This window comes from Lampris incognitus, chromosome 5 (assembly GCF_029633865.1).
Source record: "Lampris incognitus isolate fLamInc1 chromosome 5, fLamInc1.hap2, whole genome shotgun sequence".
NCBI classification, from domain to species: domain Eukaryota; kingdom Metazoa; phylum Chordata; class Actinopteri; order Lampriformes; family Lampridae; genus Lampris; species Lampris incognitus.
In genome coordinates, this window is record NC_079215.1 from 8,754,466 (window position 1) to 8,769,138 (window position 14,673).

A 14,673-nucleotide genomic window follows, 5' to 3' on the forward strand; every position below is an offset into this window, starting at 1 on the left:
TGGCAGGTGGGGAGACACCCTGAACAGGCTGCCAAGCCATCACAGGGCCCACACACACACACACCTAGGGACAATTTAGTATGGCCGAGTCCCCTGACCTACATGTCTTTGGACTGTGGGAGGAAACCGTAGCACCCAGAGGAAACCCACGCAGACACGGGGAGAACATGCAAACTCCACACAGAGGACGACCCCCAAGGTTGGACTACCACGGGGCTCGAACCCAGGACCTTCTTTTAGGCTACCGCGCTAACTACTGCACCACCACCGTGCCATCCTTTTCTTTTTATGCTAGCTTATTTGGTCTTAATCTTATTTTTGCCTTGTCTGGTTTTATTTCTTTGTAAAGCACGTTGTAACATTGTTTTAGAAAAGTGCTATATAAATAAAGTTATTATTATCATTATTCTTGTTCATCAGAAGTGCAAGTGGGAACTAAACCAGTGTCTGACAAATCCACATCACCTCATAACTTGTTGTCTCCAGCAGTTCACTGATGTCCTCCTCTTGCTGTGGAAGCGGTGTGTTTATTGTCATGGCAAGTTTGGCCACATCTGGGTGATCCTGTTTCTGCAGTGACTTAAATAACTATATTTCATTTGTTTTTTAACCGTACCCATTCGAAGGTGTTTTGGATTGATATACAAGACTTTATAAGTGGAAAAATGGGTACTGATGTACAGATTAATGTATTTGCTGTGATGTTATATTTAGTGTTTTATGGGATGGACCGCAATATTACGTATATAATTCAGCTTCTGATTATTCTTGGTAAATTCCACATCCAGAAATCTAGATGGTCTGACGCCAAACCTGCGTTCATCGATTTGTTGTTGAACCCAAGAAGTACGGCACCTTCATTGAAAATGTGAAAAACAAAAAAGCTATAAAGACTTAAGATATTTTAAATAAAGTACATTTTATTTGAACTCTGAAAGGACTTAGCAGCACGGTGTGTGTGTGTGTGGGTGTGTGTGTGTTGGCCCAGCCTTGATAAATGTGCATATTTGTATGTAGTTGTTTGCATATTTGTGTGTGTTTGTGTATGCCAAACTACGTCTGTGTGTGTGTGTAAACTGATTCACACTGAATCCGGCAATCGGGCACCTTCCCACAGGCTTGTCCGGCAGTGCAGGCGTGTCACTTCATGGTCTGTGGCGATTAGACAAGACATGGACATTGTCGGTCCGATTGCCGGCTTACGTGATTGGCCATCGTAGCAGGACGTCGGGATGCCTTCCAGCAAAAGTTGATCTGGTTCTACTTGTTATCCAAAACAGAAGGAATCTAGATCAGTATATGTGTCATTGTTGCTCAGTGTCCCAACAAATGCTACGAAGGACGTGGATAAGATGCTATATGATTACATTTGGAGGGGAAAAAAACATTATCTTAAAAAAGAAGTTATTAGAGGAAAAGAACAAGGTGGTCTTGAAGTCTTGGATTTGAATTTATTGAATAGTACTTTTATGATTAAGTGGCTTTTTGAATTTTTTAGTTATACAAGTGGCTTAATTCCCCTATAGAACTTATATAGAAATTATGTGGGAAAAATATAAAACCTTTTCTCACATAAATTAATGATTAAGTGGCTCAATTCTATAAGCCACTTAATCATAAAAGTAATATTTATTGAATAGTACTTTTATGATTTAGTGGCTTATAGAATTAAAAATTCTTAGCCACTTAATCGTTAATTTATGTGGGAAATGTTGATATTTTTCCGCATATTTATTTAAGTCTACTGGGCGGCATGGATTTTTTTTTTTAATTTACTTTTTCTGTTGCCAAAATCCCAATTAAATTAGCTAACTTCCGTTCACAAGCTCTTTTAACATGGGTATCAGTATATAAACACAATTTCAGTCCTCACAGATACTTTATCTGGAATAATAAGGATATTTTATACAAAAATAAATCCCTGTTTTTATCCCCATGGTTTGACAATGGAGTTTTACTAGTCAGTCAACTGATGAATAGAAATGGTGAGTTACTGTCATATTCAGAATTTCTTCAGAAATTTAAGATACCAGTCACTCCCAGAGAATATGCTGTTATTTTGGATGCAGTTCCTGTGGGTTCTCTTCAGCTTTTAAAGAGCTGAACCTCACAGAAATGAACATTAGCTTGAAGCAAATCTCTATTGGAGATGTTGATATTCAAAGTAAAACGCTGTGGACTGTGTTACACCTCCTGCAGCACAGTTCTTTTGGTCTTCTATCATGAGGGATTTAGTGGAACAAGGCTTGTTGTATTCTAAACAATTATTGTATTAATAACAAAGTGAAAGAAGTATCCTTCAAGATCTTACATCAAATTTACCCTGCTAAAGAAATCCTGCAAAGATTTAAACTGAATATGGAATATTCCTGGGTTTTGTTTTGTTTTTTGTTTTTTGTAATTCAGATAGAGAAACTACATCCATCCATCCATCCATTATCTAAACCACTTATCCTGCTCTCAGGGTCGCGGGGATGCCGGAGCCTATCCCAGCAGTCATTGGGTGGCAGGTGGGCAGACACCCTGAACAGGCTGCCAAGCCATCACAGGGCCCACACACACACACACACACACACACACCTAGGGACAATTTAGTATGGCCGAGTCCCCTGACCTACATGTCTTTGGACTGTGGGAGGAAACCGGAGCACCCGGAGGAAACCCACGCAGACATGGGGAGAACATGCAAACTCCACACAGAGGACGACCCCCAAGGTTGGACTACCACGGGGCTCGAACCTAGGACCTTCTTTTAGGCTACCGCGCTAACTACTGCACCACCACCGTGCCATCCTTTTCTTTTTATGCTAGCTTATTTGGTCTTAATCTTATTTTTGCCTTGTCTGGTTTTATTTCTTTGTAAAGCACGTTGTAACATTGTTTTAGAAAAGTGCTATATAAATAAAGTTATTATCATTATTCTTGTTCATCAGAAGTGCAAGTGGGAACTAAACCAGTGTCTGACAAATCCACATCACCTCATAACTTGTTGTCTCCAGCAGTTCACTGATGTCCTCCTCTTGCTGTGGAAGCGGTGTGTTTATTGTCACGGCAAGTTTGGCCACATCTGGGTGATCCTGTTTCTGCAGTGACTTAAATAACTATATTTCATTTGTTTTTTAACCGTACCCATTCAAAGGTGTTTTGGATTGATATACAAGACTTTATAAGTGGAAAAATGGGTACTGATGTACAGATTAATGTATTTGCTGTGATGTTATATTTAGTGTTTTATGGGATGGACCGCAATATTACGTATATAATTCAGCTTCTGATTATTCTTGGTAAATTCCACATCCAGAAATCTAAATGGTCTGACGCCAAACCTGCGTTCATTGATTTGTTGTTGAACCCAAGAAGTACGGCACCTTCATTGAAAATGTGAAAAACAAAAAAGCTATAAAGACTTAAGATATTTTAAATAAAGTACATTTTATTTGAACTCTGAAAGGACTTAGCAGCACGGTGGCACAGTGGTTAGGGGGGTCGCCTCGCAGCAGGTTTTTGTTTTGTTGGGTTTTTTTCTTTTAAATTCGTGTTTTATTTTATTGTATTTTTTGCTGAACCCCCTGTGATACTAAACGCACCACCCTCATTCAAATGAAAGGGAGGAGTGGCGTTTTTCTAGCATTGCCGGATTCATTGTGAATGCAGTCTGGAACGCAAAGATCTGCTAAACAAACTAGACGAGGACAAAACACCCTGGTTAACAGAAGGGAGCTTTTATTCAGTAGTCTGTTAAAATAAAGGCAGTGATACAGATCAGTAATTAACATCCTTAAAAGGATAAGATATCAGCAGATAAGAATCACAGAGTAAACAGATTGCGGTTATGTGTACCCGGACTGACATGGAAGCCTGGAGTCAGCTAGCATCTTTGTAAATGACAGCCGCAGTTTTGCACTCAGTGTAGGTTAAAAACAGACAATGTATGAGTGTTATTCTCTGGGAAGCACACCACCAGATGCCATCAACTTAAAAAAAAAACACAAAACAACAACAACTACATGACAAAAGTGCTGAAATTAGTTCGTTAAACCCTGAGCTCATTTTTCACAGAAGTTATGCAAAACTGTAACTTGAGGTTGGACATCAAAAAGAGATGTCTTTACAATTATGTGGCCGCTGATATTTCCCTTCCTGGCATTCATCTTTTGATTAGAAAAGTAATTGTAATAAATCTACAGTCTGTTGCTGTCACGGTGTCTCCCACTTGAGTCGGTTCATAACTTCATTGTCTCCCAGCCTGTCATTCAGTTAACTCATCATAATCTCTTATCAGACTTTTGTACTTCCTGTCTTGTCGTTCCAGTTCTGGCCCGTCTTTGTCCTCAGTCAACCCTGTGTATCCCACACCTGTTCCCTATTTCCTAATTAGCTCCTCAGCACTTGTACTCCCCTAGTGTCCCTGTTCCCCTTCCAGGTTGTCTTGTATGTATTGCCAAGTAATCCAGCATTCACTTGTTCACATTCTGTCGGTTTACCTGGTTTTCGAGCCTTTGCCAATTTTCTGGACCTCGTTTCTCTTGCCTGCCCTCGTTGGATCTGTTCGCCTGAAAACCCAGTAACTAGAACTTGCGAGTTGGTCTTGTTTTTGCTTGTGTAACTCATCTTTTCTGCGTTGGTAGCGTTCCCCAGTTCTTCTAGCGTGTGGTTATTAAGCGGGCGGTTATTAAGCGGGCTACAATTTCTCTTTGTGTATTTTATTCAGTATCTTTGATTTACACCAACACGGCAAGACAGTATAGAGTATCCCTTGACTCCCCCGGAGTTCACCCCCTTCCCCTCTCTGTGACACTCATCACTGTCCCTCCTAAACAATGGCAGGTAGAAACTAATATTCACTCGTAGGCAAGGGGACATGAAGTAACAACTTAAATATTACACATGTAAGTGTATAAATAAAAGAATAGCTAAAATGTGTACCGTAGCTAGGGTACACATTTCAGCTAGTCTTCCCATGCTACGAGTAGAAATGTTTTCATTTCAATCAACCTCTCAGAAACCAGTGTAATGCAACAAATCAGATCATGACGATAACACCCAAAAATCCAGCAACCTAAATATATTCAAGATGTAGCAACTGTTCGACAAATTAAACATCCTTCCTAAGAAAAACGCTTCTGTGTTGTCAGAAGGAAATCCTTGAGCTGATGTAGCCTATGCCAAAATAACAGTCAGGTACATGTTAATAACACAAAATCACAGCACCCCAACAGCAATAAACACAACATATAAGAAGTCAACCCAGAATTCAAAAGTCCAACCCAAAATTCTTTAAGTGACAAAGTCTCTGTACTTGAGCGGCTGCCTGACCAGGTGTCCACAACAGGATTTGACATGCAGGGGCCCCCCAAAGAGAAGAGGTAAGTTTACCCATTTGGACAGCTGTTGAGGAGAGGGTAGAGGGGGAGGGACTTGGAGGATGGGGAGAAGGCGAGTAGTAACTAAGGTTACACTTGTATTCCTGCTCCTTGTTTATCTGGTCGCCTATTCAGACTGATTTCCCAGGTAATCAGACGGTCGTCTTCACCATTGCCCAAGGGAGGCCTTGTGTGACAAAGTGGGTGAGAACACACAATTTGTCCCATCATCTCAATTGTTACCAGGTGTTGGCTTTCCCTGCCACGGTGGTGCAGCCTAAACTCAGGTGCTGCGGATCAACTCCGAGGGAGTATGTAAGCAGTAGCTTTGGAGTCGTTGGGAGGCTGTAGGACATCGGGGTGTTGATGTGTGCACAAGTTAATTTCTGTTCAATTGTTATGAGTTGAGTTCTGTTCAGTTATTTGTTAATTTAAAGCTCAATTATTGGGAGTTGGGTTTATTCACTTCATATGTAGCTACACCCTGCAAATAAATCTTTTTATATCAAAACAGTTTTGAGTCTGCCTCCTATATTTTAGCCACTCAGGCCAGGCTTCCCCATGTTTGGTGGCAGCAGTGGGATCCAAGCCAGTAGGAGGCAGTGAAGGAAGTGCCAAGCGGAGAGGAGAGACTTCAGGCGGCTGATGTGCCCGGGGTTCATGGTGCCCTTGACCGGCACGGGGCAACAGTCAACTGCCAGATCAACCAGGTTGTGCTGAACTGTCCAGTCTTTGGTGACACCTGGTGCGGAGGTAGTCCGACAGGGGTGCCAGGATGGAGCAGGAAGGCAAGCAGCAGGAGCAGAGGTGGAATCGAGTCCAGCAGCAGTGTGCCCAGATTCAGCAAGGGATGCAGCAGGACCATCAGGAGTGTCCGCAGCTGTTGGAAGGTGAAACAACCAATTCTAAATCCTTTTATTATATCGAAATATTTTTGAGTCTGCCCCCTATATTTTAACCACTTGGGCCAGGTTTCCCCACACCTTGGTTTAGTAAAACTGGTCCATTGTTGGCATGGTTAATTAAAATTTTTACAAAAGAACATGGTGTCAAGTGGGGATAAAGAGGATATACACTCACTGGCCACTTTATTAGGTACACCTTGCTAGTACTGGGTTGGACCCCCTTTTGCCTTCAGAACTGCCTTAATCCTTCGTGGCATAGATTCAACAAGGTACTGGAAACATTCCTCAGAGAGTTTGGTCCATATTGACATGATAGCATCACGCAGTTGCTGCAGATTTGTCGGCTGCACATCCATGATGCGAATCTCCCGGTCCACCACATCCTAAAGGTGCTCTATTGGATTGAGATCTGGTGACTGTGGAGGCCATTTGAGTACAGTGAACTCATTGTCATGTTCAAGAAACCAGTCTGAGATGATTCGAGCTTTATGACATGGCGCGTTATCCTGCTGGAAGTAGCCATCAGAAGATGGGAACACTGTGGTCATAAAGGGATGGACATGGTCTGCAACAATACTCAGGTAGGCTGTGGCGTTGACACGATGCTCAATTGGTACTAAGGGGCCCAAAGTGTGCCAAGAAAATATCCCCCACACCATTACACCACCACCAACAGCCTGAACCGTTGATACAAGGGAGGATGGATCCATGCTTTCATGTTGTTGACGCCAAATTCTGACCCTACCATCCGAATGTCGCAGCAGAAATCGAGACTCATCAGACCAGGCAACGTTTTTCCAATCTTCTATTGTCCAATTTTGGTGAGCCTGTGCGAATTGTAGCCTCAGTTTCCTGTTCTTAGCTGACAGGAGTGGCACCCGGTGTGGTCTTCTGCTGCTGTAGCCCATCTGCCTCAAGGTTCAACGTGTTGTGCGTTCAGAGATGCTCTTCTGCATACCTCGGTTGTAATGAGTGGTTATTTGAGTTACTGTTGCCTTTCTGTCAGCTCGAACCAGTCTGGCCATTCTCCTCTGACCTCTGGCATCAACAAGGCATTTTCGCCCACAGAACTGCCGCTCACTGGATATTTTCTCTTTTTCGGACCATTCTCTGTAAACCCTAGAGATGGTTGTGCGTGAAAATCCCAGTAGATCAGCAGTTTCTGAAATACTCAGACCAGCCTGTCTGGCACCAACAACCATGCCACGTTCAAAGTCACTTAATCACCTTTCTTCCCCATTCTGATGCTCGGTTTGAACTGCAGCAGATCGTCTTGACCATGTCTACATGCCTAAATGCATTGGGTTGCTGCCATGTGATTGGCTGATTAGAAATTTGCGTTAACGAGCAGTTGGACAGGTGTGCCTAATAAAGTGGCCGGTGAGTGTATGTTGAGACTGTTGTGCAAGATTTCAGCATTTTTAGAGAAGATTTGGCTGGTTTATTGCCAACAAAGTTCCTTAATTTTATGTGTCATTGCATTCAAAGGTTATTGAATTGAAGTGAACGGCATTTGACCAAACAAAGTTAAAGGGAGTCACTTATCTTTCAAGGAACGGGGGAACTGACCAAGTCTCCAATTGTGTGCAGTTTTTTTTTGTTTTTGTTTTTTTTTCCAGTTTAATCAATAGCAAGTAGACTTGGTAAAAAAGCTCATAGGGCTTTGCCCAACATATACTACGATAGTAAAATCCTAAAAGCAAAAACCCTTGAAATTGTAAAAAAAAAAATCACAATTTTTTTTATTGATTTTCAAATTTAATAAACACAAACATTTCACAACAACAACAGAAAAATGCACAAAACGGGAAAAATCCCACCCCAGAATCAACAGATGCTGCAACATGTAAAAGTTATATTGAAAGGAAAACCAAGTAAAATTAAAAAAAAATTTTGGAAAATAGCCACGACAATAATTATGATTAGACTTCACAAGGACATGCCGGGAAGCAAGCAAAGACCACAAACAGAGAGAGCAATCAGCCACCGCCCTCCAGGGACAGACAAATGGGTCAAAGTCCCTCCAGGAAGGAGTCTGTTCATGGTTGAGATCATGAATCAGTTTCTGCAGAGGGAGAGGGGCCGATATCTGTGATATCCACATCCTGACTGTAGCAACCTGCGGTGCGGACCACCACAGCAAGATACACTTTTTAGCTGAAAATTAAAGATTTTTTTTTTTACATTTTCCTTTTCTTTTCCATAAAATTGTACAGAAAACAGAAACCCATTAAAAAAAACCACACACACAAATTAGAAACAAAGGTAAGAAAAAGGGCATAGTTAAGGAAAATAATGAATTACACTGCTGCATCACCAGCACAACACATCTTAGCACAAGCACTCAATGAGCGAGGTGGACAGCACACTATGTATTTTGTTGCTGCTGAGCAAAATGATCCAGAAATGACTGCCATATATCAGAAAATTTATTAATATCTGCCATCATGCCATATCAAACTTTCTCCATATGTAATATACCACTGAGCTCAGAACGACCGGGATTTCACTCCTACCTAAAACGACCATGGGCAGTCAAAATGACCGTCGGTTTTTAAACTCTATATTCTGTCAAGATAAATACCCAATTGAGATATTAATGCAATACACATGTTACTATGTCCGTTATGAAACTAATTGACACCAAAATTAACATTTTAACAACTATAATACCATTTTTAAACAATTTAAGCTTCAGAGAGACATGGCCGAACTTGAATAGCAAAATTGAAAAAGTGAAAATAGTAGCTGAAAAACAAAATGGAAAACACATATTTCTAATCTAACAAACGTAACAAGGCCTATAAAACGTAAAATGTAAAAAAAAATATAAAAGTAAATATTAAAACAGTCCCAAACAACGACTGGAGCTTAAAAACTACTAGACCAACCATGGGCAGTCATTTTGACCACTGCAGTTTTCTGTCAAGATAAATACCCAATTCAGATATTAATGAATTACATATGTTAGTATGTCTGTTATGAAACTAACTGACACCAAAATAAAACTTTTAACAACTTTTAAAACTTTTTTTTCAAACAATTGAAAATGGCCGCTGTCCAACGCCTGTAAATACTGCAACAAGTTGTTGATGGTCATGGTGCGTCTGTAACGGCGTCTGCAACAAGACATGTTGGCAATAATCAAAAATCAAATTTAGGCTGTTACCCTGCACTGGAGAATGCTGTTTTTTTTTCCTTGGACAGAGCAATGGACTTCGCGAAGGCAATGAATCGACCAAAACACGTCATAAATAGCGACATGGTGCGCATGGTCACGCGCAAATTACAAGACGGTCATGTTGACCGTTGACCTGTTTTTGACAGTGTCGTTTTTGGGAGGTTTTGGATATGTGCTGTTGTCTTTTGTGTTGCACTGCTCTGGGCTGGGAGAAACAAAATTTCGTCTCTTTTGTGTACGCAAGTACATGAATGAGATGAAAATAAATTGCTTCTGATTGTTCCTGATTCTTGATATCCTGAAACGTCACCAAATTACCTTACAAGATCTAGTAAAACGGGAACAGACTTCTTGGGTTGTGATAGGAAGAAGACAACATCATCCACGTATAGGGAAATGTGACGATCCACATTCTCCAGTCGGATGGGTTCATTAGAAGGGGGATTCCAGTGAGGGGCTCAATAGTGACTGCAAAGAGCAATGGGCTGATGGGAAAGCCCTGGAAGGTCCCATGATATGATAAGAACGGTGCTTATCTTTCTTGGTTTGTGAGGATGGAGGAAGATGGGTGGAGCATACAATGTTGTAATCCACGAGACAAATTGGCTACCAAACCCAAATTCCTCCAATACCTTCACCATATAGGCCCATTCCACCTGATCAAATGCCTTCTCCGCATCTAGGCAAAGGACAGCTACCTTTCAAAATTACAAATTTGCCCTTGAGGCAAATTTTTAATTTGTGATATTGGGCTATACAAATAAAATTGATTTGACTTGCCCTTAGAACCCTTCCTATACCTATGGTACATTATATTCATTAGTCTTCTGATGTTAAAAAATGAAAATCTATTGGGATCAAAGCCAGTTTGATCAGCATGGATGATGGCTGGAATACATATTTATTTAACCTGTTTGCTAATAACTTCGTAAAATTTTTAATGTCTGAGTTCAGTAATGCAACAGGACGAAAAGACGAAGGCTCAGTCTCATCCCTACCCTCTTAGCAATAAGGAAATACTGGCTTCATATGGTATGCAGGGGAATTTCCAGAATTTCAAATGAATGGGTGAACATCCTCAAAGAAGGGGAACCGCCTTCCCGGGATATTTTTATACAGTTCAATGCCAAAAGTATTTGGGCCAGTGGCCTTGCCATTGGGGAATGATTTTATTGCATCCAAAATCTCTTGAGTGGTGATATCCAAATTTAAAGCCTCCCAAGCAGCATCACTCAACTTAGGGAGATTCAGACACCCCAGCCAATCAGAAATGTCCCCTTTTGCTTTTGACATGTATAACTGTTCAATAATATTCCTTAAAGCAATCATTTATACCTTTAGGATCAGTAACTATTTCCCCAGATTTTGATCTGATTTTGTGTATAGCTCTACTAGTTTGTAAACCTCTTAGCTGTCAGACTAATAATTTATGAGGCTTATCCCCCAACTCAAAGTGTTTCTGTCTGATCTTAAACAATTGGTCGCACACCTGACCAGAAAGAATGGTATTATATTCATATTTCAATTTAAGAATATTTTGTAAAGTGGAAGGGCTGGAGGAAGCTCTGTAGATAAGTTCCAATTGTGATGGTTCAGTTTCAATTTCTAAGAGGCGTTTTCACCTTTCCTTTTTCAGCAAAGATTCAAAAGAAATTATATGGCCCCTAATCACAACTTTAAAGGTTTCTCATAAAGTAGAGTCTGTGACATCCAAGTTGTTAGTAGTTTCCAGGAATTCTGAAATCTTAGTAGATATGAATTATGAGAATGATGCATCAGAGAGCAGTGATGGGTGAAGGCGCCAGTTATACTGCTGCTTTTTACGATTAAGGTCAAGAATTAATGAAGTCGGAGAATGGTCAGAAATGAAAATATTGTGATATTTTGAAGCAGTCACATTTGATATCAATTTCGAATCAAGTATGAAATAATCTATTCTTGAAAAGGATGTGCATTTGTGGGGAAAAAATAATAATTTCTGTTGGATGTCTCAGTCTCCAAATATCAACTAAATTCATGGAAGTTAGTAAGTTATTTAAAACCGTGGAAGAGGTAGGCGATTGACTTGTTTGGGCCGACCTGTCCAAGCAATTATCAAGCACACAGTTGAAATCACCACAATCACGTGTATCAGAGAGATCGAGCAGTAAATTAAATATTTTACGGATGAAGGCTGCGTCATCAAAATTCAGACCATATACATTAAGGAATGTAACATGAAATGAACACATGTCGCCAGTTACCAAAATATATCAGCAGTAGAGACATGTCTAAATGGAACAGTTTTGCGAATCAACATTGCCACTCCCCAGGATTTACTGGCAAATGTGGATTGAAAAATCTGGTTGGCCCAGCAACACCTAAGAAACTTTTCTTTTGTCGGTCCAATATGTGTTTCTTGTAAATATGTGACATCAGCGGACAGAGATTTTAAATGAGAAAACACTTTAGTGTGTTTGAGCACATGTCCCAATCCACGCACATTCCAGCTAGTGAAAATAATGCCACCGCCTTGCGAAGGTAAACTAGGATGCGTATCGAGTTTGAATAGTAGCAGCGTACATGCATAATGCCCTTGTAAAACATTGATAAGAATGAAAGTCAAAAAACTGTGGATGCAGGCAAAGTTCATGAGGTTAGCATATTTCCATTTCAGGAAAGCATATCCAATATTTTCACAGTTGAGAGAGTAGCGACAAGCTCATGTATTGTCCTCTGTCTGCTGCTGAAAAATGTGTCCTCCCACGGCCCATCTCCTATTCCCACCAAACTCAAACATACACGCCCAGATTGCAAACACAACAAATAAATATGGGGCTTGTTTGCCTAGAGGATGCTTTTTGACACTACTACAGATTCTAGTGTACTTTAGAAAAAAATACCTGCAATAACACAGCTCCACTCCAGTCATGGCAATATATATTGCCATGACTGGAGTTATGGATAATTTTAGTGAAAGTTTTGTTGAATGTTGAGATCATCTCCTTGTTCCATAAGTATTCTTTTATACCTCTTAGTTCCCTGCTTTTACTGGATTTGTTTTAAAAATTTCTATTAAATATATTGTTTTCAATAATTTTATATCTTTCATGCGACTGCCTTGACGACGCTGCATACTTGATACCGTAATTATTAGAGCTTCATAGCTGCAACAAAAGCTGGCTAGCGACACAATAACTTTGTTGTCACTCACACTTTTATTAAATATACCTCAATTCCAAACAAAAAAAAGAAAACCAAAAAGATAAAAACAATAAAGTAGATAAGTGCCCTCAAACCTCATGGAAGTTAAAACATAACACATGGCAAGAGTAGACATTTGTGTCCACTTTAAGAGATATGGACATTTGTACAAAGCACAAGTGCAGTGCTTTTTTCATTAGTGGATTGGACATTTTAAGTTTCTGTCAACTAGCAGAGAAATGTGTGTGCATAGCATTTTTTTCCGAAACCGTCAATGGTGTTATAAGTGCTCAACTAATGAGGAGCGGAATATCAACACAGATACAGGGGTGTAGCGCCGCATTATGTAATAACACCGCATTATGTAATAATGTAATAAATTTTCACATCATTATGTAATAACGCCACGTTTTTTTCAAATCAAGACATAAATTTTGGTGGTTCATTACATAATGCACCAAATTATTACATTTTCTTCATAAAAAAGTGTAACATCCGCATTTTGTAATAAGTTGTTACATATTGCACCGGTTATTACAAAATGCGGATGCTACACTTTTTTATGAAGAAAATGTAATAATTTGGTGCATTATGTAATAAACCACCAAAATGTATGTCTTGATTTGAAAAAAACGTGGCGTAATGATGTGAAAATTTATTACATTATTACATAATGCGGCGTTATTACATAATGTGGCACTACAGGGGGAAAAAAGTTTCAATACATTGCACTACAGGCCTGTTTTGTGCGACGCACACTCATCAGCTGCTAATGTGGTTCAACAAAGAATCATACAGTTTACGTTGCCCAGCGTCACACCCCTAATTTCGGTTGGACAGCAGCAAACCTATATGAGACAGTACAAGCCTGTTTCATGCCATGAGCAATGATGGCATGAAACAGGCTTGTACTGTCTCATATAGAATTTACTTGACTCACTCGATTCTACACACACACACACACACACACACACATATATATATATATATATATATATATATATCTTTGTGTGTGTGTGTGTGTGTGTGTGCTGTATATATTGTATACTAGAAGAGCCCCGCTACAATGTAGCGGTTTGGTTATCCACCCGTCTAAATCTCTCTCCTCTTCATCCTGCCAGCTAACCGCCTTCCCCCTGCCCCTAACCCCCCCCCCCACTCCAACTCCATGGAAGATACCACTCCCATCAGGGTAGAAACGTGTCATCATAGGATAAAGGTGATCACTCAGAATATCTTTGTATGGATTTGCAGTGACCCTTCCCTCTAAGGGGACAAGTGGACCCAAGCTATGCCAGGAAAATGCCCCCCCACACACACACAGCACACAGCATAAAAGAGCCCCCGGACCCCATTTAATGTGTTACGCGTGTGTGTGTGTGTTTATATATATATATATACATATATATATTTATTTTTATTTTTATTTTTTTTTATTAAGATTAAAAATATTTAGGTAAAAAATATATCAAAATTTTTGGTGGTTTTGACAAACCCTGTATTTATGTGACAATTCTGTGAAAGGTGTCAACTAAAGTTCCTTACAGAGAATAAAGTAATTTGAATTGAATAGAATTTGAGGGAATGTGTAACGGTTCCTTTTAAGAAATAAGCTAATTCTCTACTTTTACCCCAAAACAAAAAATAATGCTGGTGCACCCGTTGCTTTTCAGCACTGTATGTAAAGTTGCATACAGTATTTTTTATATTTCTATAAAAAACAAGGACATTTCAGATATTCAAAGTGTTCCTTTAGAAAAGTTTTTATGGCGGGTGTCCCTTAAGAAATTGTGCAAAATGAGCCAAAAGTTTCATGACATTTAAAAAAATAAGCTGCTGCTCTGGTTTAACTTGTTTATCGTTCACTGTACCAGCGTTTCTCAAACCTCTCCTGGAGGACTACTTGTCCTGCATGTTTTAAATCTCTCCCTGCTCCAAACACAGCTGATTTAAATGATCAGTTTTGTTATTAGGCAGCTTCGGGAGCTCATAACGAGTTGATCATTTGAATCAGCTGTGTTGGAGCAGGGAGAGATCTAAA